Source organism: Podarcis cretensis, assembly GCF_951804945.1.
Source record: "Podarcis cretensis genome assembly, chromosome: 1".
Taxonomy (NCBI): Eukaryota; Metazoa; Chordata; class Lepidosauria; order Squamata; family Lacertidae; genus Podarcis; species Podarcis cretensis.
The window spans coordinates 82,250,175-82,275,526 of record NC_137170.1 but is presented as its reverse complement, the minus strand read 5'-3'; the positions used below and the strand labels follow the sequence as shown (position 1 = coordinate 82,275,526).

General features: G+C 43.2%; 1 long non-coding RNA gene across 3 annotated transcripts in view; it reads left to right on the top strand.

Moving 5' to 3' along the window:
- LOC307204984 overlaps window positions 1–25,352 on the top strand; it is a 60,965-nt gene that overhangs the window by 6,247 nt on the left and 29,366 nt on the right. Inside the window, exons 2-4 of one of the 3 annotated variants that reach the window (XR_013833795.1) lie at window positions 16,369–16,443; window positions 21,537–22,730; window positions 23,058–23,770. This is a non-coding gene — a long non-coding RNA (uncharacterized lncRNA). Of the gene's footprint in view, window positions 1–7,686; window positions 8,530–16,368; window positions 16,444–21,536; window positions 22,731–23,057; window positions 23,771–25,352 lie in introns of those variants that run through there. The other 2 variants (XR_013833794.1, XR_013833793.1) reach the window with 2 other exon arrangements.

Below are 25,352 nucleotides of genomic sequence, written 5' to 3'. Positions count from 1 at the left end.
GACACACCATTGCTTTGCACTTCAGAGTATATTTCCCACACTGCCAGGCTCAGCCAGGCTCTGTGAGTAGTGAGTGTCCTATGTACTGCCAGTACACCTGTGGTAGTTTAGTCTCCATGAACCCAGGAAGAGCAGGACACACAGAGAGGGGCAAAGTGGTGAATTCCCCAGGATACCAAAAGGCTGGGGGTCCCTAATATATTGATTCAATCATCCACTGCAGATCAAGAAACCATTTTGCTCTGTGCTCATTTACTCAATGGAACATATCCAAGGCATGTTGACTCTTGAATAATTAATGAAGTGCTTTGATTTTTGGGTTAGGGTTAGGGTTAACATTAAAAAGCATCAGGACTGTGTCACAACCAAGGCAAAAATGTAATGCTGATTGTCCAAATTTATGCATGACACCAGGAAATTATATTTCTGTAAACATGCATTACCCCAAGAACGCTCATTTGCATTCCAATATCTTTTGCATTCAGACTGCAAACACATCATACATTTAAAGTGCTTTTAAAGCGTGCATAGGTGCACAAAGACACACACCACAATCCTAAGAACTGTGGTTTACTTCTTATAGAGCTAAAATTCCCAGCATTGGGATTCCTGGAGAGTTTTTGTGCTTTGAACACAAGGTGTGTACACAGCCTCAGTTTAGTAAATTGAAAATGATAAATTCAATCAGGGACTGGAGCTGATGTTGGATGGAGCCTGAGCAAAAATAAATGTAGTTACTCTTTCTTTCTTTCTTTCTTTCTTTCTTTCTTTCTTTCTTTCTTTCTCTCTCTCTCTCTCTCTCTCTCTCTCTCTCTTCTACTCTCCCCGCCTTTCTGCGCCCCCCTCTTGTGGCCTTCAGAACATGTTCCTGTCCCAAGGGGCAGCATCCTGTCCTTGACCTCATGCTGCATCTTTGAAATGGAGCATTAAATCAGAGGAACTAGGAGGCAACTTCACCACCACTCCTGTCTCCAGCAATGGGCTGGAGAGGCACACTGTGTTTTTTGATTTTGCAAGATGGTTGGGGCTCGAAGGGAAAGGTGGTGTGGAGGGGAGCATGTGCTATTGGACACCTTTGTGCAGTGACACCCAAAGCTCCTAATTTACCCAATCTTTCCTGAGGGAAGGCCAAGTGGGCTGGGATAGACACATACATTGGATGCCAAAATTGTGATGAAATTACATTGGCTCTTAGCTTGATCGGAAGCTCAGGCTTAATAACCACCTTCTTATGCTCTCAACAAAGAGTAAGCAGGCTAAGCAGATTTTATTTGACAAATGTGATGATAGGTTAACCAAAATGAAAACAATGAAAAATTAGTCGAAACATATTTTTTAAAAATAAAAATTGTCCAGTAGCACCTTAGAGACCAACTAAGTTTGTTCTTGGTATAAGCTTTCATGTGCAAGCACACTTCTTCAGATACCTGTGCTTGCACACGAAAGCTTATACCCAGAACTAGCTTAGTTGGTCTCTAAGGTGCTACTGGAAAAATTAGGTTACCTGATTTAAATATTAGATTATTCATTAACCGTTGTACAAAATTATTTTTAAACTATTCAAACGTTTGCTCATTTCTGCTCTTAATTGAAATAATATTTATAGAGAACTATTATGATCCATAATGTCACAAGATTTGAATACACCACTTAATTAAACTAGGTTGAATTAATTAAGGAACTTCATAAATAACTGGATGCCAACAGTTCCAGTTACAGATAGGTAGCCGTAGTCAAAACAAAAAAAATTCCTTCCAGTAGCAGAGAAGCTGCTGAATTGCAACTTATCACCAAACTTAAAACCATGGAGAGTCCTGGTCTGAACAAAGACCTTGGATTCTTATCTCATTATACATGACAAAGCCATTTTTCACCTTCTCACCCCTTGCTTTTTCCTGTAAGACCTATTGCAGTCGTTAAGAGTCGTCAACAGGCTCATCACAGCTATCTGCCAATCACCCATTCCCACCACCCTTCTGAGTAATACCCCTCCCCACCTTCTCACTATATAGAAGGGTCTGGAAACTTCTGTTTCAGTGTATCTGAAGAAGTGTGCATGCACACGAAAGCTCATACCAAGAACTAACTTAGTTGGTCTTTAAGGTGCTACTGGAAGGAATTTTTTTTGTTTTGGATGCCAACAGGCATCTCTGCACTCAGAGTCATCAGCTTTGACATCAAACCAGGTATCAACGCCAACTGTATCTTTAATTTCTTAAAGTCAATGTAATGATTGGGCACATCGAAGGAATACAGTTCCTCAGACATTCTGCCATACCCTCCAACATTTCTCAGATGAAAATAGGGACACCCTGTTCCACTCTGGGCAGCTTCCAACATATATAAAAACATAATAAAACATTAAACATTAAAAAGACCCCTATACAAGGCAGCCTTCAGATGTCTTCCAAATGTTGTATTGTTGCTTATCTTCTTGGCTCAGAGGTCACATAACTCCATACCCTCCAACATTTCTCAGATGAAAATAGGGACGTCCTGCAGAAAAGCAGGACATTCTGGGATTGAATCAGAAACTGGGGTGGCATCTGTAAATCTGGGGCTGTCCCTGGAAAACAGGGACACTTGGAGGGTCTGTTCTGCTGTCCTCTGCAGGAGCAAAGCCTTTTTACAGCAACCTTGGAGCAGCCCTCTCACCGCAAGTGAATATTTTTTGCCCTGTCATGTATTACTTTATACCAGGGGTCAGCAACCTTTTTCAGCTGTGGGCCGGTCCACCGTCCCTCAGACCACGTGCTGGGCCGGACTATATTTTTTTGGGGGGAAAGAAGAAATTCCTATGCCCCACAAATAACCCAGAGATGCATTTTAAATAAAATCACACATTCTACTCATGTAAAAACACCAGGCAGGCCCCACAAATAACCCAGAGATGCATTTTAAATAAAAGGACACATTCTACTCATGTAAAAACACGCTGATTCCTGGACCATCCGTGGGCTGGATTGAGAAGGCGATTGGGCCGCATCTGGCCCCCAGTCCTTAGGTTGCCTACCCCCCTACTTTACACTGTTTGCATAGAATTGCATTTGCCCATTCATCTAGTTTGAAGGTTATTTGAGAGCTCTTCACAATTCCTTTTTGTTTCAACTGCCACAAACTATTTACTATCTCCGGTAAACTTGGCTGCCTCACTCTCACTTCTGACTCTAGAACATTTATGAGCAAGTTAAAAAACACAAGTCCCAGTAATGATTCTTGCGGGACTCCACTTTCAATATCTCTCCTTTGAGAGAGCAGCCCACTTGTTCCTACGCTCTGCTGTCTGTTACTTAACTATTCCTTGATCAACATGATTGCTTGAACCAGTTTCGTAAACACCTGAAATTTCATTTGGGAGTAATTTAGGGAAAGGGAATGTGTAGAAATGATTGCGATAGGAAAGAGCATGAGGCCATGATGTACAGAACAAGAGTTTTGATTATGTTAAATTAAGGCTTGCTGTCCTTATGTGAAATAAGTATATTAGTATCACATTCAAGTTTGAACATGGGTAGGGAACAATCATCTCAGTAGGTTTGCTTATTACAAATTAGCTCTGCATTCCCTTTCCAATATGATTAAGAAGAAATGATATGAAGAGAAAGGAAATACTTGTTGCAGGACAGCGAGGGTGGATTCTCATGTAGATTGGGAGAAAACGAAGTATTAGAAGGAGATTGTGGGAGGCAGGCAGGTAAAGATAAAATCAGATGCCTCTGTTTCTGCTCTGTCTGAGCTAGTTCCACCCCCACTCCCCGTGTAGCATTTTAATGAATCCATTGCATTTATAAAGGCTGCAGATCAATGGACAAGCAGGATATAAATCAACTAGTAGAAGATCTGAACACCTCTGGATTTACCTTCTTTAGATATATGAAGGAAGTCAAACCTAATTAATGGCAACTCTTTATCAACTCACACTAAATGTCTCCAAAAAAAATCTGTCAAGGAGATGTCTCCAAAATCTGTTGAGACAAGACAATGGCAACTATTTACTAGAAAAAGCTACCAGAAAATATTTCTAACAGGTGGGTTGGGTGGCTACTTATGCATCACCCAAAAAGAGAAAATGAATTATTAGCAGAACAAGGATAAAAGAGGGAGTTGATTTGCATAAAATGTGCAGCTGCTTACTTATGCATATGTAAATGTAGAAATAATAAACAAATAGAACTATACAACACATCTCACCCACAGCAGGGAAGACTGTGGCCAGGTGGCCGGTGTGCCTGCTTGGTCTCCTATCCAAGTTCTACAGAACAGTTTGCTCTTATTAGGTGGTTGTTGTTGTTTTAATAAAGTTATTTTAAGGTAGATACCAGTATTCTTGTTCTTTGTGGTCTCCAGGTTAGGGTTGCCATACATTCAGATTTCCCCGGACATGCCCGGGATTCTAAAGGTGAAATCACCACCTGGGCAGATTTTTTTAAAATTGAAAAATGTCCGGGCTTTTCCTTTTGCATAGTCACTAGTCAAGCAGCGCCGCTGTTACAAAAGGAAGCAGCGGCTGCGGCACTGTTGCTTCTGGCGGCCATGTGAGCTGCATCTATCCTCCTTCTCCTCCCCTCAGTGGTCCAGGCCAGAGTCCCCGCAGGCCCTGCTGCCTCCATGGAGCCACTTGCTGGAGGATGAGGCATCCAGGGAGGCAGGCAAGTAGTCCGGGTGGAAAATAGCAGCCCCCAGGGAAGAAGCCTAACCCAACCCCCACTCACCAAGATCACTGCCACTAATGGCCCAACTGCCGCCGCCAATCACCCATTCACCCCACCGCCGATTGCTCACTTGCCTGACAGCTCGCCGACCACCACCCATTGCCCGCTCGCCCCAGAAGTTTGCATTACCATTAATGGGGGCGACTCCACTCCTTTCACAAGCAAGGCTGTCCACTGTTGCCCCTCCTACTCACAGTGGCAATAGAGGCCTCAGCTACGAATATTAAGATCCTCTGCTGAAATTAATGTATCCCAAATTCAGGAAACTGAACACAAATTGAATCTGTTTGCAGATGATCTGCCCTTTAATGCTCTGTGATCCTAAAGAGCTCTCCTGCCTCTACAGCAGGCTCTTAGTATGTTTGCCAAGGTTGCCAGGTTAAAAATCAATTATAGAAAACCAGTTATGTTTGTTTTTGTTTTTATAATAATTTTTATTGGTCTTTACATATATTTCCATACATAACATCATGGTATATGGAAGTAAATAAAACATTTGGCTCGTGAAGCCTGTGACTTCCCCCTCGCCGATTGTTGGCTTTCAAACCTATTCTCTGGATACTGCATTTGCTATATTTCTTATTACTATTAAATCATAATCTTATGTAAATACTAAATTAACTATAATATGTAATAATTAATAGTTTTAACCTTACAAAACTTCTTGTAACCCTACTAGCGATGTTAATTGTTTACAATTGTCTTTCAAGTATAATACAAATTTGTTCCAGTCTTTCAGTCTGATCCTGCTGGTTCCGGATTTTCCCTGTTAGATTTGCCAATTTGGCATAGTTCAATAATTTCACCTGCCACTGTTCTTTCCTTGGTAAATCTTCTTGCTTGCATCTTTAGGCTAGTAACATTCTCACTGCAGTTGTTGAATATAGTAACAAAGTTTTGTCCTGTTTATGTATCTCTCTACCTACTATACCTAGCAGGAAGGTTTCTGGGTTTTTTTGTAAATGTATATTTCAACATTTTAAAAAGTTCATTATATATCATTTCCCAGAAGACCTTCACTTCCTTACAAACCCACCACATATGGTAAAAGGTACCTTCTTTTTCTTTACATTTCCAACATTTATTATTTGTTCTATACATTTTTTGCTAATTTTCATTATATTTTCTTTAAGCGAACTGCATGAAGTAAAATTTATTCCATCTTTCCACCATCTTACTCAATCTTCTAACTGTATATTATAACCAACAACTTTTGCCCAATGTATCATTACAAATTTTACTTGTTCATCTTTCATATGCCATTCCAAAAGTAACTTATACATTTTTGACAATATTTTAACCTTGTTGCTTAACAGATCTATTTCAAACCTGGATCTTATTAATTCAAATACATTTTTCTTTTAGCTTCTTTAAATTCTTCATTTATGTGATGATAATGTAACCAATCATTTACCAACTCTTTTATTCCCTCATATGGTGTCAATTTCCACTCATATGGTGTCCACCTCTTATCACCAAGTCTCCATAGGTGGCCCATTTTGATTCCATATTTACCTTTTTAACAGTTGTTGCCTCTAAGGTGACAGCCACCATGGTGTTTTACGTTCTAATAAACTCTTATATCGAGACCACACCTCATAGATTGATTTTCGAATTATGTGGTTCAGAAAACCTTTATAAACTTTTGCCTTCTCGTACCATAAATAAGCATGCCACCCATATCTGTTGTCATATCCTTCCAGGTCTAGTAGATTTGTATTTTTTAACAATATCCAATTCCTTAACCAACATAGGCAAGAAGCTTCATAATACAATTTCAAATCTGGTAGGGAGAAACCTCCTCTTTCTTTAACATCTGTAAGTATTTTAAATTTTATTCTTGGTTTTCCCCCTTGCCAGATAAATTTTGTAATGTTTGTTATGTCCTAGTTTCTTCCTCCCCCTTTCCTGATTTATTGTGTTTTGTTGTTGACTCCTTTATTGTGAAAAGTCTATGTGTAACTTGTGCTTATACTCTCACAGCAAAATGACAATAAAGATTTCTTTAAAAAAAAACAAGAACATGAACAGTCTATATAAAGTACAAAGAGATAGCAACCCTGTAGTGGAGACTTGCATAAAGCGTGTTGTCCTTCAGGGAGAGCACGTGTTGCGGTGGGGTCTACTGAGCCACCCCTTTGTTGCTGGGTAAGTTCTCCAAGATGGCCAGGGGGCATTGATTGGATTGTCGAGTTGCTGGGGCAAAAGTTATGTTGCAATTTTGGTGGGAGGGGTAAAAGGTTTAAATACTCTGCACGCAGCCTTGTACTTTCTCTTTTGCTGCGTGCAACGGATCACCCGCCCACCCGCCCTAGAATAAGGGGTTTGTTGCGTTGACCTTGCTATGCCTGTCATGGGGTCGTCTGCCTTTGAGCAGGGGCCTGGTAGGAATTTTTCCACCTGGCAAATTGGCTGGCTGGGTGGTTTTTGCCTACTGCATAGCAAATCGTCACAACTTGTAAGGTTGTGGTTAGGCATTGGTTATAAATCTGGTGGAGGAGGGGTTAGGATAGGCTGGGCCTACCCCTCCATGGAGGGGTTCAGGATAGGCTGGGCCTGCCCCTCCATGGTTGCTGCGGAAAGGGAATTCCGTTAAAGGAATCCTGGGGCTTGCCATCTTTTCGTCCAATCCCTGGAATGGGACTAGGGCCGGCAAGCCTTCGGGGAGCAGGCGGGTGAGAGTTGAGGGTCTGTGTCTCAGCTCCAATTCTTCCCCGACTTGCTTTCCCCCGCACTGTCTTTCGGTGGTGCCCGGAAGTCAGTTCTGTCCCCAGGCGGGGGGACAGATAGTCTTAACCAATGCCTAAACAACCACTCACAGTTTGTATTTTAATAAAGTTGTGGCCAAAATCATGCCAAAAATCTTAAACAAAAATTACGTGTCCGTTGTGAGTTATTTTGGGGGGTGGATTGGGGACCTCAACACGCAACTCTTTGCTTTTGACAAGAGGAAATGGTTTTTGTTCTGGGCATAACTTTATACTTTGAGGCTTGCTGGTATAAAGGAACCCCAGTCACTGAAAATGAGAATGAAGTCAATAATGTACAGTTCAGATAACTTTTTCCAGTTTTCTAAGAGGTGAGGAACCTGTTGTTGGGGGCTGCTTACTGGAGCCAGTGATGAATGAGACTGCAGTCTGGCTGGCCCTAACGTTAGGCAGAGTGAGGCAACTGCCTTAGAAGGCAGGTGCTTGGGAGGGGGAGCAATGGCTACACACCCCTTCAGCTATTTCTTCTGAGCCCCCAAGCCATTCCCCTCTGTCGTAGGACAGAACTGTGTATGCCACCTAGACACATCTGTATTTAGTCTGTTGCCCTTAAGTGCGATGGAGGGTGCTGCTCTGTTGCCTGTATTCCAGTTGGATTTGCTTGTGCATGGAAGGGCAGTTCCCAAGAACTCCCAGAACAGGAACAAACACATAAATAAAACAATATTTTAAAAATACAAAAATGAAACAAGGTTTTTGTTTTTTAAAAATACCCATCCATAACAGGAATAGCAGGTTTAAGAAATGATGCAAGGAAGAAAATGAAATAATTAAACAACCTGAGAAAATGAGCACACTCTGTCTCGGCATCTGAATGATATTAATACAGTATTTTAATCATGCTGCCTGAAGCTGTAAAGGATGTTGGCTGTTGTGAAAAAGTGCCGGACAGGGTGGATGCTGGACAGGGTGTATCTCTTCCCACCTCAATATGCGTTCCTTTCTGTGTGTCCTACCACAAACTCCACCAAACCATCACACCTTCTTAATCTACCATCTGCTCACCTGACATGCATTTCAATGGGTTGCTTTCCACACCCAGCTGAGTTGTGCGTACTGTATCCTTGTTTCTTCTCTTGACATGTGAGGGTGTGTATGGAATCTAAATCTCAAGAAGGCTTTAGAATGTGCTTTGGCTCTAGGAACTTGGATTGGGATTCACCTAACGAGCCTTAGGGCTTCTGCTTGCGCAATGGGGCTCCCCCCCCAATCTCCCGTTGCCTCTCAAAATTGGCTGGTGGGGGCAGGAGAATCCTGATATCAGGGGCTAGACTGAGGAGGAATGGTGGGACTCACCCCTCCCTTCTCCTGAACCTTCCTGAGAACAGGAGGACAGTATGGATTTAGAACAGTGGCTTGCAGAAGGACATAGTTCAGAAGCTGCAGAGGGGGAAAGCTGGGAAATATTGGGAGAGGAACAGCAGGAAGGAGAAGCACCAGGGGAGAGACAGCTGACAGACTCAGTGTCTTTCAAGAGCATTCCTGACCGCCCCCTCCCAGGACCAGGCGGGCATTGAGGATAGGAGAACAGAAGGCTCAGAGGCAGAAAGATTAGATTAGCAGTCACAAGGGTGACGTAGAATAGGAGGGATGAAGGGGGTTGGACTTTATTCGGATCAACGCCATTCTTTTAGGGAGGATGCATTCCTTTGACTCTCTCTGTGAACTATGGAATAAATTACTTGGTAAGAACTCCTCTTGTTTCTCTGTTTACTGGCTGCCACTGGGGGAGGGATTGGGTTCCCTGAAGCCTGACACCCTAAAATAGCAGATGGTGTGATCCAATCCCAATCTTACAGGTCCAGCCTGATATTAGGTTCTCTGTACCACGAGAAGCTGCTATGTAGTAGGCGATGGATCAATTTAAATAATAATAATATCTGCATTGTGGCATTTCACCTACGTGTATCTGGGATCAAAGTGTGAGAATCAATTTTAGTTGTTTCTGAAGCAAGAGAAGGCAATGGGGTGTGGGGCTTTTTTTACAAAGAAAATGTGAAATTATGCTCTTTTATGTAGCCATAGCCACATAAGGAAGCATAATTTGAATGTATATAGAACAAAAAAGTGAAAGTATTTTAGTATTGTTAAGGTCTACTGATGTGTAGCAGCTTTACAGGCGGTGGAGGAGTCCTATTGGACTAACAGTGGGTTTACTTAGTAGGCTGCATAGGACTGGGCTGTTCATTTGAAATATACTGTAGGCTGCAGATTTCCGGAGTACACATATGGACCTAATCCAGCTATAATGACAGACGACTAGTCCTGTGCAACAACTGATAACCCCCAGAGGTGGATGTGCACCCACAGCCACATCAAAAGACCACCCAGCCAATTCAGTCTACCTCAATGCAGAAGGAGTTGTGACATCTTGGTGTACACCAACAATCATACCGGCATTGTGCACAGATCTCTTACTGGATGAGGGTGGTAGTCTTCCAGAATGCTTTTACACTTTAAACATATTTTTAGCCAAAGAGCAGGCTTCACCTATGTGGTGTATGCCAATGCAAAACAAAAACAAACCCCCTATATAAACCTATAATTCAAATGACATAATGAGCGCTCACACCTTCATTGGTGGGCGCCCTTTGTGGGACCGCGCACAGCACCTCAGGCCATGTGGGACTCACCAGCTGGTTGGGCTGCCCCGCCTCCCTGTGCTAGTCCTTGGGGGTTTCCGCCAAACCCCAGTTAACTTCTCAGCACTGTTGGGAGATGAGGCCAGTTGCACTTCACTTTTTCAGTTTCCCAAGTTGTCGCAACTAGCTTAGGCATTCAGTTTGTATTTTTATTTAATCCCTTTGGGCAGGAATTCATTCAAACATGCCTACTTCATATTCTTGGAGCATGATCACACATGGTTCCTAAAATAATATGGTAACCTCTTAGTAATGTCGCCAGCTTTGTCAACTTTTGGTGAATAATGATGCATGTTTAATGTATTCAGCTCTAATGGGTGAAATTCGATCAAGTGCATGTCAAAAACCTGCTGATGAGGTACCGTATTTTTTGCTCTATAAGCAAGGGGAAATGTGTGTGCGTCTTATGGAGCGAATGCAGGCTGTGCAGCTATCACAGAAGCCAGAACAGCAAGAGGGATTGCTGGTTTCACTGTGCAGTGATCCCTCTTGCTGTTCTGGCTTCTGAGATTCAGAATATATTTTTTCTTGTTTTCCTCCTCCCAAAACTTGTGGTCTGGTGCGTCTTATAGAGCGAAAAATACGGTACTTTCTCTACTTGTGCATACACAGTGTGCCTGTTTGACCAGAAAAGCAAGAAAGTAACTTTCCTAATATGCCACAGAGCACAAAGTTTCAAAACTTTGCTGTACTTGCTAACCCTGCCTCCAGCACCCTTCCAATCTTTCTGAATGGGCAAGGAGTTGTGCCCTGGGGACAAGATTTTCCCTGCCTTTACATTCTTTCTTCTTTTACTAGTTTCATATCACACAGACACCCAAAATAATAGCTGAAGCCAAAAGTATAAACACAGAAATTAAACGAGACTCATTAGCTGTTTAGTGAAAGTCTTTTGAACAATCAGAAGAGGGATGCAGATCCAGACCCCCTCACTCTGCCCAGCCTGCATCCCAACTCAACAATGGTAACTATTTTATTTAAATTTGATAGTTTCATTTCTACAGAAAACCTTCACCCAAGCTGATTGACAACAAGAGAGACACGTTGGCACCCACATCAAACACACCAAACCATTTAAAATTAATTAGAATATTAAACAACAAGGTGGGGGGAGGAACCAATATGAAGAAATCAGAGTGGGATGTCAAGCCATGCTAAAACTGAACAAACCAGGAGTGGAAAAGCTTTTGAGAAAAAAGTTCCAACTTCTGAACCTGGTGATGTGGTAGATTTCACCTAGGTTCAGAAACATCTGTTCATTTAGACAGCAAATTTTAATTGCAAGATTTGTAGGGCTGGGAGGTTGTTTTCCCTCTTAGTACAAGGATTGTATGTGAACTGATTTCTGAAGATAATGTATTTATGTAAGATGCATGAATTTTCACCATATTTATTTACCACTAACTTATTTGTATATACTTTTTAAACAATGTATATGCCACCCTTCAAAGTAAAACTAACCCAGTGTGGCTTATATCAAAGTCAACATGCATGATCAATAAAACCACAGTATAAAACTGAAGCATTACATCAGAGCTTTCCAAACTGTGTGTCGCAACATGTTAGTGTGTATGTTGGCTGCAGGGTGTTGGTGTGTCTCATGAACACTCCGCATTCTCCTCCCAGGGCTGGAAGATGGTTAGTTTAACCTCTGGTTTGCTAATAAAACTGAATTACTGTATTGTGAAATGATGCATGTCTAAAAAGTGGTCACCAACTTGAAAAGTTTGGAAAATTCTGTGTTATTGTCGTGAACTACTGCAGAAACTTGAACTATTGCTTTTACTCTTTCAGTTCAATCATCAATTTAAGTTACTACTGATACATTATATTCAAATGATCCTATGCAATACCAGCGCTCTGCCACTGTCTCTATCCCTGTATGTTGCAATATATGAATTCATAAGGTTGAACACCACCCCAGATTGGGAGAAGTGCAAGATCCTAGGGCGTCCAGGCACTTACCCAGGGTTTGTTTTCCTTGGAATGAGGTGCGCTGGAGACAGTGGTGTCTTTATGATATATGGTTTATATATAACCTGAGCCTATGAGGCAATTGCTTCTCCCATAATGTATTGCTTCTCCCATACCTACAGCCAGCAGCGGAGCTAGCCATGATCCCTACCTTCTCCAGGTATGCCGCAAACCAGTGGGAGTGCCCAAGCCTTTGTAGACATTTATGACTTCCACATCACAGATGCAGCCTTCCTTGCTGCTGCTCCCTCACCTTCAGCAAGGCCGAGTTCTACAAAGGGAACCTGGAGACTAAGTAGGAGGAAGGTGACCGCAAGTGCCACTTTCTGGACCGGTTGGAAGGCAGATAGAGGATGGCTGAAAACAGACTGAGGCTTGCAGAGCAATTCCTCATTGCCCCCAATGGAGCAGATTCCACTGGTGGGAAGGACCCTAAATGTTCCCAGCACTTGGTGAAGATGTAGCTGGTGGGGATGTGGGCACTGGAAGTGAGGTTAGTGTGCACTGTTCAGTTCCTCTCTCCACATGAACATAAGAATAGCCTGTTGGGTCAGGCCAATGGCCTATCTAATACAGCATCCTCTTCTCACTGTGGCCGACCAGTGTTCTCAAGCAAACACCTGGCTAAGGGTCCGGTGAATGCTGATATTTAGGTGACTGTCTCAAAGCAGTGATGCCCTGCAGATGCTGACATTCAAAAATACACCATTGGTATTGTCAAAATTCACATTTGAATGCTGACAGGCACTATAGCACATATGCATTGCACACCAGAGTTAATAGCTGGATAGCATCACATTTGAATATCTTGTGTTTACTTTGGCAAATATAAAAAATAGCAAAAACTGAAATGGTCAAGATTTTGATGGCAGACCTTTAGGCTACAACACTTTCTTAGGTGGAGAAATTATTACATCTGATTCTTCTCTGTGAGCCCCATTGTTACCAACTCCTCTTGTGTGTTTATGCTACAACATATTTCAACTCCTACCCCTTCTGCACCATCAGTAAAGAACAACAACAATTTTGACAACTTTTGTCTGAAAGTTTTTTCCCCAATTAATGAGAAAGGGCATAGTCAAATTAATGCTGCTAGACTGTTCTTGCCCTGTTACATATCCTTGTTATCTAACCATAGTACATGAGCCTCTGTCAGCTCCCACTTAGTTCTCAGGGACATTATGCAAAAAGGTATGTTGCAATTACTAGGTTTGTGAGCAGCACTTTTCTCAGCAAGTTTGTGTCTGTGCCACCCATCTGCAGCTCCAGGCATGACAAACCTCTTGCAATCGTTTTGCCTTTCTTACCATTTCTTTACCATCTTGGGTGCAACAGCTGGTTCAAGAATATAATAAGCTCTGTGTGCTCCATACAAATTGTTTGTTGGGAAAAGTTGCTGGACAGAAACATTAACATGTTCAAACATGAAAAACATACCAGAAAACATCCAGCAACAGCACAACTCACCACACTAATCTCTTGTGATTAGGCTGGTGGTTTATTATCTTTGTGCCTATGGAGAGAGGGGCCAGTGTTTTAAGGTGTTTGGTGCTGCCTGCGAGGCAGGAGCCAGGGCAGCAGGAGGAGGAAGGGGCAGGGCAGTCCGAGACAGAGGGAGGTGCACGGGATGTGGCGGAGGAGAAAGAGACTGAGCCAGGGCCAGTAGATTCCCTGCCATGATCTCCCACCCTGCTGTCTCCTAGAGCCAGGAGGGGCTTGAGGAGGGAAAAGCAGCAATGGCTTCTGTGTAAGTGGCGTCTCAGGTTGAGCACATGCCCCAACAGATGAGGATTCATAAGCTGCTGGTGGTGTGTGTGTGTGGGGGGTCCCCCTGTTGCTTCAACTGTTCCACAAGGCACAAATCTGAGGACAGCTGCCTAGATGCTAGAAGATTGTGTGTCCCTGGAGCACTGTGGGAGCTGCTGTAAGTGCTTCTTTGTCAATAAAGACTGCCAATGTGAGCTTTCCTTGTCTGGGGGTAGGATAAGACACGTGAGGCTAAAAAGTGTGTCCATCCAAAAGTGATGTAATTCCACTGGGCATCCAATGTTCTCATCCTATCTGAAATGTGTTGGCAGAGAGAGCAGAATTCAGCTCCAACAGAGGTTTCACCATTGGAAATGAATTCTGCAATCCATTCTGCATGTGTTGGGTAGGAGGGGGCTCCTGACAGATCCAGATTCTTGCAGCCTTGGCTTGAATCTGATACTTTTAAAATTCAAGCTAGGGCTGCAAAAGAAGAACGCAAGTGCACTTCCATATCTTCCTTTGCTGCCATAGCTTGATTTCTTTTTTGAACTTTCCCAATCCAAGTTTTCCCATGTCTGACATCATATGATATCGCATGTGAGAAGGGTAGTTGTGGTTTGCTCAAAACAGCCTTGTGGACCTCATTAGGCACACAGGAGATTTATTATCACTGATATAGACAGTGCGTCTCTGTGCAAGGCTTCTGTGCAAGGTTTATGCAGATCAGAAGTTTATTCTAGTTAGCAATTAATGCCCACATTTTTTAAACAGGGAGATTACTATGCAGATCAAGACAAGTGGAGTAGTTGTCATTCTGTGCGATTCCTCCCCCCATGGTTTCATCAGTAGCTGCCAGAATTCATTTTAAAATAACAAGCATTTTAACGACAAACTTTTGAAACACTGGCAACATGGTCTTGCAAGCAGGTTGCCCAAAACAGGTCTAAAATATCTAAATACTTTGGATGGAGTAGGAAAAAGAACCAATAATGAGAAAGGAACAAAATTAAAACTATTGTATCCTGCCTTTCCTCACAAAATTGTCAAGTGTTAAAACCAATGCAATATTGTATTACAATCATCTACAAACCAAAAGCTTTCTTTAAAAGGAAGGTTTTTACTAGGGATGTTCACCAACCACAAGTTTTGGCTTGATGCTAATCCAGCGTCTTGGAAAATAGCCTGATTCGGGACTGGGCTGCTTTGCCTTTGTTCCAAATCCAAGTGGGGTGTGTGTGTGTGTGTGTGTGTGTGTGTGTGTGTTGGGTACCTGAAAAAAGAATTTAAGGAACTATCTATAACTTTAAAAAGCAACAACATTTTGGGAGGAGTAGAATTAGAATCCTACCAAATCTCAAGAGATAGCTACAATGGTACCTCTGGTTACATACTTAATTCATTCTTAACCTGAAGCACCACTTTAGCTAATGGGGCCTCGCGCTGCTGCCGCACGATTTCTGTTCTCACCCTGAAGCAAAGTTCTTAACCTGAGGTACTATTTCTGGGTTAGCGGAGTCTGTAACCTGAAGCGTATGTAACCTGAGGTACCACTGTACAGTGGTTTCCCAGCAAAGGCAGCTTTTTCAATTTGGGGTGATTGAAAAAGGATAAATTTAGTCTTCGCTATCGTTTTGTGAGCAATTTGTTTGCAAATAGACAGAAAGGCGCCATTGGCGCAGCCAAGGAGGAGGGCAGAGGGGGGCAGGGCAGAGGGGGGCAGCCCCCCCATCAAGTAAACAATAGAAATACTTAACTAACTGACCAATCATGTTGGTGCTCCCCCCCAACAAAAGTCCTGTCCTCCCTAACTTAAGTCCTGCCTGTCCCCAACAAAAATCCTGGCTATGCCCATGAGAGGAGCCCCTATGTAAGGAACATGCCAAATTTCAGGATTGATGCAGAAATTTTGCCCTAGGCATTCTGCTCTATTTGTCACCAAAAGTCAGAGGGGGAGCTAAGCTGAAAGCTGATTTGGCAGGTGTCAATGTGTGGGCAGATGGCAGAGGCAAAAGGACGAACATCCAGCATCTTCCAAACTAGCACCACTCGTAGAACATAGAATGCATTCCTTCAACATCCCTTGCCCAAAGCACTCTGATAGGATTTCTGGTAATGCCACTGTCAATTTTGGCGTTTCTCAGCTTCTTTTTTCCCCAGACGTAAATTTGGTTCTCCACCCTTCCACACCAGTTTGTCATTTTTTTAAAGTTCTCATGAAAATTCAAAATTATTTCAAAACAACTTTCTCTTATATAATGCATTTTTGTAATTTTTCACCAACATGTTGATTTTATGCACACTTTATCTTAGTATATGCATTTTGTTGACAGCACACTCCAAAATTCTGACCTTTGAAAATAACAATAAGTTAACAATAGTGCCTTTCAACAAATTACCTCACTGGAGCATTGCTTTGCAGAATATGGAGAACTGTGAATTTTGAAGGATGACTTTCGAAGGATAAAATGTGCTGTCAGCAATATACTTATGATGCACAACTCTGATTCTCTTTTACAACTGTAGGTGTGGCAGTGGATGTTCTGGATCATTAACTGGCAATGGACTGGATGAGAGCCAACTGACTGAAGCTTCCTCAAGGTAAGAGTGAGGTGCTAATAGTGGGTGGTTTGCTAGACTGGATGGGTAAGGCTTGGACTGCTCTGGGTAGGGTTACTCTCCCTGTGAAGGAGCAGGTACCTAGCTTGGGGTTACTTCTAGGATCCATTACTGTCACTTGAGGCACAGGTGGCTTCAGTGGCATACAGTAGCTTCTGTAAGCTTTGGATGGTGACCCAGCCATGCCTGCATCTAGACATCTGTTGACCATGCTCTTGTAGCCTCTAGTTTAGATTACTACAACGTGTTATACATGAAGCTGCCTTTGAAAACGGATCACAAATTGTAGCCGGTGCAGAATTTAGCTGAGAGACAGCAGACTGAGGCAAGACAGTCTGAACATATAACACCAATTTTAGTGCTACCACACTGGCAACCAATCATGTTATGGGCTCAGTTGAAAGGGCTGGCTTTGACTGATAAAGCCTCTTGTGGCTCAGGATCCCAATTTCACAAGGACTGCCTCTCTTCACATGAACCAAGACATAACTTGCATCCATAATCCGAGGCCCTTTTCCACGTGCCTACTCCCACGTGGAGGAGGATGATACGAGATGACGAAATGTGGGTGGCTCCCTGCCTAAGCAATGCTCTCCCCAAGTCAACGCTCCTAGTACTATTGATGGCTGTTCTTAGGTGCCAGGCAAAAATGTTTCTATTTTCTCAGGCCCTTAATTCGGAGGGTTATTAGGTACATCTGTGACTCCTCTTGTTCTCATACTTTCACTAGTGTAGATTGGAACTCCCTTTTTATAAATATTATACGCATTTTAGGTTATTATTTTTGCTCTTATTTTTGGTGATAATGTGCTTTTACAGTTGTTTTGAGGCTGTTTATGTAAAAAGGGATGAAGCTGTGATGATAATTATGTGATGTGGTGCTGATAGAATCCAGTTGTCCCTCATCCCTAGCTGCAGGGCTGGACAACTCATGAGGCAAAGTGAGGCAACTGCCTCAAGGGCAGCAGTTCTGGCCTCCAAGGAATGCATTGCCTGCTGCTACTCCCACAGTGACAACAGCAGCTACGGTGAGCTCTTAGAGGCCACATTGACCCCTCCCATGCTGCCTCTACAGTGGACTCTTGGCCAATAGGAGCACTACTAGTCTCCTCCCCCCCTTGTTCCTGATGTAGATCTCCACTAACCCCCTTTTCCCTGGCTGGGGGTGGGGGGAAGTACCATTTTGTGGGTCACCTCAGGTGCCAAAATGTATTGGGCAGGCCCCACCTGTCAGTCACAAAAGAGCCCTGCCTCCCTGCGCTCCTCACCAAGGTGTTTTCCTTATATGGCAAGCTTAAGGAGAAACGTTTCCATTTTTGAAGATACACTGTCTGCAGGCCTTTAATATTTTTTTTTAATTTTCCTTTTCATTACAGTGGTACCTCAGGTTAAGTTCTTAATTCGTTCCGGAGGTCTGTTCTTAACCTGAAACCGTTCTTAACCTGTTTCAGAATGAAACAGGCTTGGAAATAACAAAAAGGGTAAAATACCTGGGGATAAACTTAACGTCCAAGAATGTGAACTTATTTAAGGATAATTATGAAAAAGGTTGGTTAGAATTAAAGAAGGATCTGGAAATATGGTCAAGGTTGAAACTTTCCTTGTTAGGCCGAATTGCTACTATTAAGATGAATGTATTGCCTAGAATGCTATTTTTATTTCAGACGTTGCAGATTTTGGACAAGATGGAATGTTTCAAGAAGTGGCAGAAAGACATATCAAAATTTGTCTGGCAGGGCAAAAAGCCCAGAATTAAATTTAAGATTTTAACTGATGCAAAGGATAGAGGGGGGTTTGCCCTGCCGGACTTAAGACTCTATTATGAATCGGCAGCCTTTTGCTGGTTGAAACACTGGCTACTTCTTGAGAACACAGACATTTTGGATCTGGAAGGGTATGACAATAGCTTTGGTTGGCATGCATATTTATGGTATGACAAGGCAAAGGTGTATAAAGGCTTTAAAAACCATATTGTAAGGAAAGCATTGTATAATGTTTGGATTAGATACAAAGATTTGTTGGAAAGTAAAACCCCCAGGTGGGTGTCACCAATGGAAGCTAGGGAAGTAAAAAAGCTTAATATGGACTCTAAATGGCCAAAATATTATGAAATTCTAGAATATGATGGTGAAAGGGTTAAACTTCAGAGTTATGAGAAATTAAAGCCCAAGGTTCGAGATTGGTTGCACTATCATCAGATAAATGAGACATTCAAACAGGACAGGAAAATAGGATTCCAGAAAGAGAGGTCAAAACTAGAAACAGAATTGTTGGAACCCAATACTAAGAATTTATCAAAAATGTATAACTTGCTGTTGAAATGGAATACACAGGATGAAACGGTGAAATCAGCTATGATTAAATGGGCACAAGATATTGGTCATGATATTATGTTTGCTGACTGGGAACAGTTATGGACCACCGGTATTAAATTTACTGCATGTAATGCTTTAAAAGAAAATATTATGAAAATGATCTATCGGTGGTACATGACCCCAGTCAAGCTTGCAAAAATTTATCACCTGCCTAACAATAAGTGTTGGAAATGTAATGAGACTGAAGGCACTTTTTACCACCTTTGGTGGACCTGCCCAAAGGTTAAAGCTTTCTGGGAAATGATCTATAATGAAATTAAGAAGGTCCTTAGGTGGACTTTTCCTAAGAAACCAGAGGCTTTTCTCTTGGGTATGGTTGGCCAATTGGTGTTAAAGAAGGATAGGATTTTCTTTATGTATGCCACCACAGCAGCAAGAATTCTACTGGCAAAGTATTGGAAGATGCAAGAACTACCTACTCTGGAAGAATGGCAAACAAAGGTGATGGACTTTATGGGACTGGCTGAGATGACGGGCAGAATCCGCAACCAGGGGAAGGAGGCAGTGGAAGAGGACTGGAAGAAATTTAAAATATATCTCAAAAACTATTGCAAAATTGAGGAATGTTAAGATGTCAGGGGGTAAGAGGTAAAGAACTGCAGCAGTAACTAAAAAACTAAAGGAAACTTTATGAAAGGGAATTAAGACAATTGACTTAAGGGTTGCTAAAGAATCACTAAACAAGGATGCAGGGATGGGGAGGTATGGGGAAGTCAAAAGAAAGAAGGGTATGAAATGATGACTTTGAAGTTATATTGGTCTAATTGTTTTGTGTGCTTTGATTTTCTTGTTTTTCTTCTGTTTGTCTTGTTCTGTTTTTATTATGTGTTTGAAAAACGAATAAAAATTATTTAAAAAAAAAAAAGAAACCGTTCTTAACCTGAAGCACCACTTTAGTTAATGGGGCCTCCTGCTGCTGCTGCGCCGCCGGAGCACGATTTCTGTTCTCAACCTGAAGCAAAGTTCTTAATCTGAAGCACTATTTCTGGGTTAGCGGAGTCTGTAACCTGAAGCGTATGTAACCTGAAGCGTATGTAACCCGAGGTACCACTGTACAGAGATTTCTCTGAATCCCATGGCTTCTCCCCCCATCCCCTCAGTGGGTCCTAATGTCAACGTTTTCAACTGCATATTGTATCATGATCTATGTTTTATATCTATCCGTATTATCCATCATGTTTGTTACACTACAAGTGTTCTAATAATCCTGCTAATGTTTTCATCTGCTTACAGTGGTCTCCTAAATAAATTATAATTTTTCCTATTTGTCTGCAGGCCTTTTAAATCTCTACACCTAGGGTTGCCATATGTCTGGAATTTCCTGGACATAGCCAGTAATTGGCCGTCAGAAACAGTGTCATGGAAAATCCAGATGTTTGGCAACCCATGTCAGCAGTGTCGTTTTTGTCCTAAAATAGCTCAAAAACTCCCCCCCCAACAGAGATTTTGCATATATATATATATGCAAAAGAGGGACGCGGGTGGCGCTGTGGGTAAAACCTCAGTGCCTAGGACTTGCCGATCGTATGGTCGGCGTTTCGAATACCCGCGGCGGGGTGAGCTCCCGTCTTTCGGTCCCAGCTCCTGCCCACCTAGCAATTCGAAAGCACCCCTAAGTGCAAGTAGATAAATAGGTACCGCTTTATAGCGGGAAGGTAAACAGTGTTTCCGTGTGCTGCGCTGGTGCTGGCTCGCCGGAGCAGCTCCGTCATGCTGGCCACGTGACCCGGAAGCGTCTACGGACAGCGCTGGCTCCCGGCCTCTTAAGTGAGATGAGCGCACAACCCTAGAGTCGGATACGACTGGCCCGTACGGTCAGGGGTACCTTTACTTTGTGTGTGTGTGTGTGTGTGTGTGTATATATATGCTCAACCACTCTGTCAAAAAAAGCTTTTCTGTCCAGATTTTCACTTTTTGAAATATGGCAACCCTACTAAATCACACTTCATTGCTTCAGAAGCCATGATTTGGTTCTTATCATTGTAAGAAGAGCTTGCTGGATCAGGCCTATGGCCCATATAGTCCAACATCCTATTCTCACAGTGGCCAACCAAATGCCTGTGGGAAACCAGCAAGCAGGACCTGAACGCAAGAGCATCTCCTCTAGCAACTGATACTCAGAACTGCTTCCAGCTGTGGAGGCAGAGCATAGCCATAATGGCTAGTAGCCATTGATAGTCTTTACCTTCATGAGAGGTAAAGGGAGAGGGAGAACAACTTTTCTCTGTTGATTTCCTCCATGCCGTGCTTAATTTTATAAATTATCATGTCACCTCTTACTCATCACCTTTCCTCTCCCCTCCTAAGGGAGCCACTCACTCACAATACCTCTGTCTTGCCAGGATTCAATCTCAGCTTCCCCCCTTCCCCCCATCTCCTTTGCCTTTGCCTTATGGTGGACAAGGCTTGTGGGGGGAGAGGTTTCTCAGCCTCTCCCATCCAATTTCCTGAAATGCTAGTCTCTTGAGTGGTCCTCAGAGGCAGGACTGGAACTACAGTGGTACCTTGGGTTACAAACGCTTTGGGTTACAAACACTTCGGGTTACAAACTCTGCTAACCCAGAAGTAGTACCTCAGGTTAAGAACTTTACCTCAGGATGAGGACGGAAATCCCCATTAGCAAAAGCGCACCTCAGGTTAAGAACGGTTTTGGGTTAAGAACTGTACTGTAACACAGTGTCCCCAATTCCCATTCCTCAGAGCTGGTTCAAGAGTGTACCATGGTCAATGGGATCAAAACCCACGAGAGATCAAGAAACAGGAGCATGGCCACACTGCTGCAGTTCTGCCTTCTGCCACCAAAGCCAACTCAGTCCCATGGCCAGGCCTGAACCCAGATTGAAATGAACCCAGAATGGATTGAGTCTCTCCATTCAGAGAACTGCCCATCTATTCCTACTCTCTGCTTGCCAATTCTTGGCCCACAAGGAGACTTGCCCTCTTCTTCTGTGACTGCTAAGCTTACTCAGGAATCTTTAGTAAGGTACCTTGCTAGAAGCTTGTTGAAAGTCCAAGTGCCCCTTGTGATGGGTGGGTGGCAGAGTTTCTAGGGCTGCAGTGAACATATCTTGTTACTATTGCTACATTAGCATTCGTTTCGCCATCTGTTCTCATAAGGCTGACTAGAAGCGTGACTAAGCTTTGCTGGGATCTCCCCACCTTAGCAGGGCCATTGTTTCTTATCCTGCCCAAGGTAAATGAACCAGTTATGAAAGCAGAGATGCTGAGCATCAATTATCAAATTAAATTAAAATTCAGTCACCAGGAGCTGACAAGGAAATAAATAGGCTCATTCATATCCAGCTAAATCTAAATCCTTTAGCCTAATTACACTCTATGGTGACTCAGGGCCAAACAAGGGCACATAAAGCATTGGTGCAACTTCAGCTGCTGTAGATCTACACACAGGCAAGAACCAGATTTAATCCAATTCCACTCCAAAATTAGAAAGTTATTCACTATTCCTTTAAAAAAAATAAATCACATTTTTGGAGGTGCCCAGCATGAAAGCCCCCAGGCCTATTTCCCTGTTGTTGTTCTGGCTTTTATGATCTCTGGATTGTCTAATATTCTTAGGAATTTCACCCACTGTGGTCAAAAGAAAAAATAGTTAACATTCTATCCAATTTTTAAAAGTCTATATTTTTATAGAAATATGAAATGCAGCAAATTTATATTCAAAAAGTTATATGGCAGTAAAATCACCATCAAAGCTGAAAGATGGCAAATGAAAAAGAAACTAAAACTCTTAAAAGCCCTTGGGTACATTGCACTAAGTACCGTAGCAGTATTAGCGTGCTCAACTTTACATTGGTTGTGAACCATACACCTTTTTTTCTCTTTTCTTTTGCATGGTGGTGGTATAAAGGAAACAAAAGGTAATAAAAGGTAAAGGTAAAGGTACCCCTGCCCGTACGGGCCAGTCTTGACAGACTCTGGGGTTGTGCGCCCATCTCACTTAAGAGGCCAGGGGCCAGCGCTGTCCGGAGACACTTCCGGGTCACGTGGCCAGCGTGACATCGCTGCTCTGGCCAGAGCCAGAGCCGCACACGGAAACGCCGTTTACCTTCCCGCTGGTAAGCGGTCCCTATTTATCTACTTGCACCCGGAGGTGCTTTCGAACTGCTAGGTTGGCAGGCGCTGGGACCGAGCAGCGGGAGCGCACCCCGCCGCAGGGATTCGAACCGCCGACCTTTCGATCGGCAAGTCCTAGGCACTGAGGCTTTAACCCACAGAAAGCAAACATGGATAGAAAGGATTATGGAGTCCATGGGCGGCATCCAACTCAACAGTGCAAGGGTGCTGCACAACTTTCCTGCCCTCTCCTCTCCCACTGTGATCCTCAGACCAGTTCTGTTCTGGGTTTTCTCCCAAGCCGCTGGGGAGACTTGCGAGGTGTGCACTGGGTGTGCACTGGGTGTGCAGGGAGAAGAGAGGATGGGAAAGTTGTATTGTGCTGCTAAATATCCTTGCAGGAGTGGAAATGTTTAGTTGGACACCACACCTTGTTTTTAGAGCTACAGACAATGCAGGATATTCTACGCTACATCAATTGGTAAACAAAATAAAATTTGACCATACAAGGATGTGGAGCCCTCAGATCTTCCATACAACCTCCACATAATGTATTCCTGTCCTGGTAATATGTGTACAGTGGTACCTCGGGTTAAGAATTTAATTTGTTCCAGAGGTCCGTTCTTAACCTGAAACTGTTCTTAACCTGAGGTACCACTTTAGCTAATGGGGCCTCCGGCTGCCGCCACGTAATTTCTGTTCTCATCCTGAAGCAAAGTTCTTAACCTGAGGTACTATTTCTGGGATTGTGGAGTCTGTAACCTGAAGCATCTGTAACCTGAAGTGTCTGTAACCCGAGGTACCACTGTAGTTTTCAACGTGAAGTTCCAGATTCAATGCAGCAATTCAAAAGAAATATTTTATTAACAAGCAAACCTTCTCTAATTGAAGAAGCTGACGGGCCTCACAGGCGGAGCTAGCTGTGCACCCAGGAGCTAGCCACCCGCGGGGGCAGGGCTAACCGCCTGTGGGGGCTCCCCTGCAGCGAGCGGCCCAGGGGGGCCGCGCAGCGATGTCACCCCCCCCCTCAGGGATGACAACTAGGGCGCCCCCCCGCCCCCTTCCTCTGCCACTGACAGGCCTACTCTTAAGAGGCTATTCATTTTAAAGATAAAGTAACATCTACCATCATGGAGAGACGGCAATACTTTGGCCACCTCATGAGAAGAGAAGACTCCCTGGAAAAGACCCTGATGTTGGGAAAGATGGAGGGCACAAGGAGAAGGGGACGACAGAGGATGAGATGGTTGGACAGTGTTCTCGAAGCTACCAGCATGAGTATGACTAAACTGCAGGAGGCAGTGGAAGACAGGAGTGCCTGGCGTGCTCTGGTCCATGGGGTCACGAAGAGTCGGACACGACTAAACGACTAAACAACAAACACAGCCATCATGGAGTTGTGGGGGGCAAGGAGGCTGCAGAATAAGAGAGAGGAGGAGGCATGGGAATGGAGGTGTTCTGTGTGCAGGGGGCAATTGAGGAAAGGAAGGAGGAGAAGGGAGGGGAAATGGGGGGGTTACAAAAAAGGAGGGATCAGGAGGCATGGCAATGAGGGTGAAGATGAAGATGTCTGGTAGTATTCACTCCCTTGATGATTTCTGATGGACCATTCCAGTCTTTGTCTCTTAACTGCCAGGTTGGCATGGCTCATCAATGTAAGCTGCACCCAGCAGCGTTTGGCACAGCTTTATGAAATCTTGATTAACTCTAACTTTTACTAAACCCAATAATTATGGGTGCCTTGCACCCACAAAAATCTGGCACCCCAACACACAGCAATATTTATTTACTTTCTGCAAAATGGCAGCAATTTTGCTTTTTTTTGGGGGGGAGGAACCTTTGGCCTTTATTCATATTTCTCTTCTTTGCTGCTTTATTTTGCAACTGATTTTTTTTATTATCTGTACTGCTCCCAGAACCTAGCTTCAGTGCGGGCATTTCATATGTCTTTGTTTTGTTGTTGCGTAATTGCTTTTATCTTATGATTTCTTGGATGGTATCTCTCCTCTACCCTGCTACCTACCCAATCATTTTGAATTGCCAGGAAAGGTCAATGCATTTGTCTATCACTTATTATTGGGAAAGGAAGTTAGCCATATTGTTATCATCATAAGATTGGTGTGGATTGATGAGAAACAAAAGTTGTATGCAGAGGAAAACATTGTCTTACTTTGACCAGAACCCAGTACATAAGAGCACCAAAGAAATTTCTCAAAACTCTTTATCACCTATATACATGCAAACTTTATGTTGTAAAGCCTCCTTTTGAAGCTGAATTTGGTAATGCTTAATCTGCTGGGGATGCAGGTGGCGCTGTGGGTTAAAGCCTCAGCGCCTAGGGCTTGCCGATCGAAAGGTCGGCGGTTCGAATCCCTGCGGCGGGGTGCGCTCCCGCTGCTCGGTCCCAGCGCCTGCCAACCTAGCAGTTCGAAAGCACCTCCG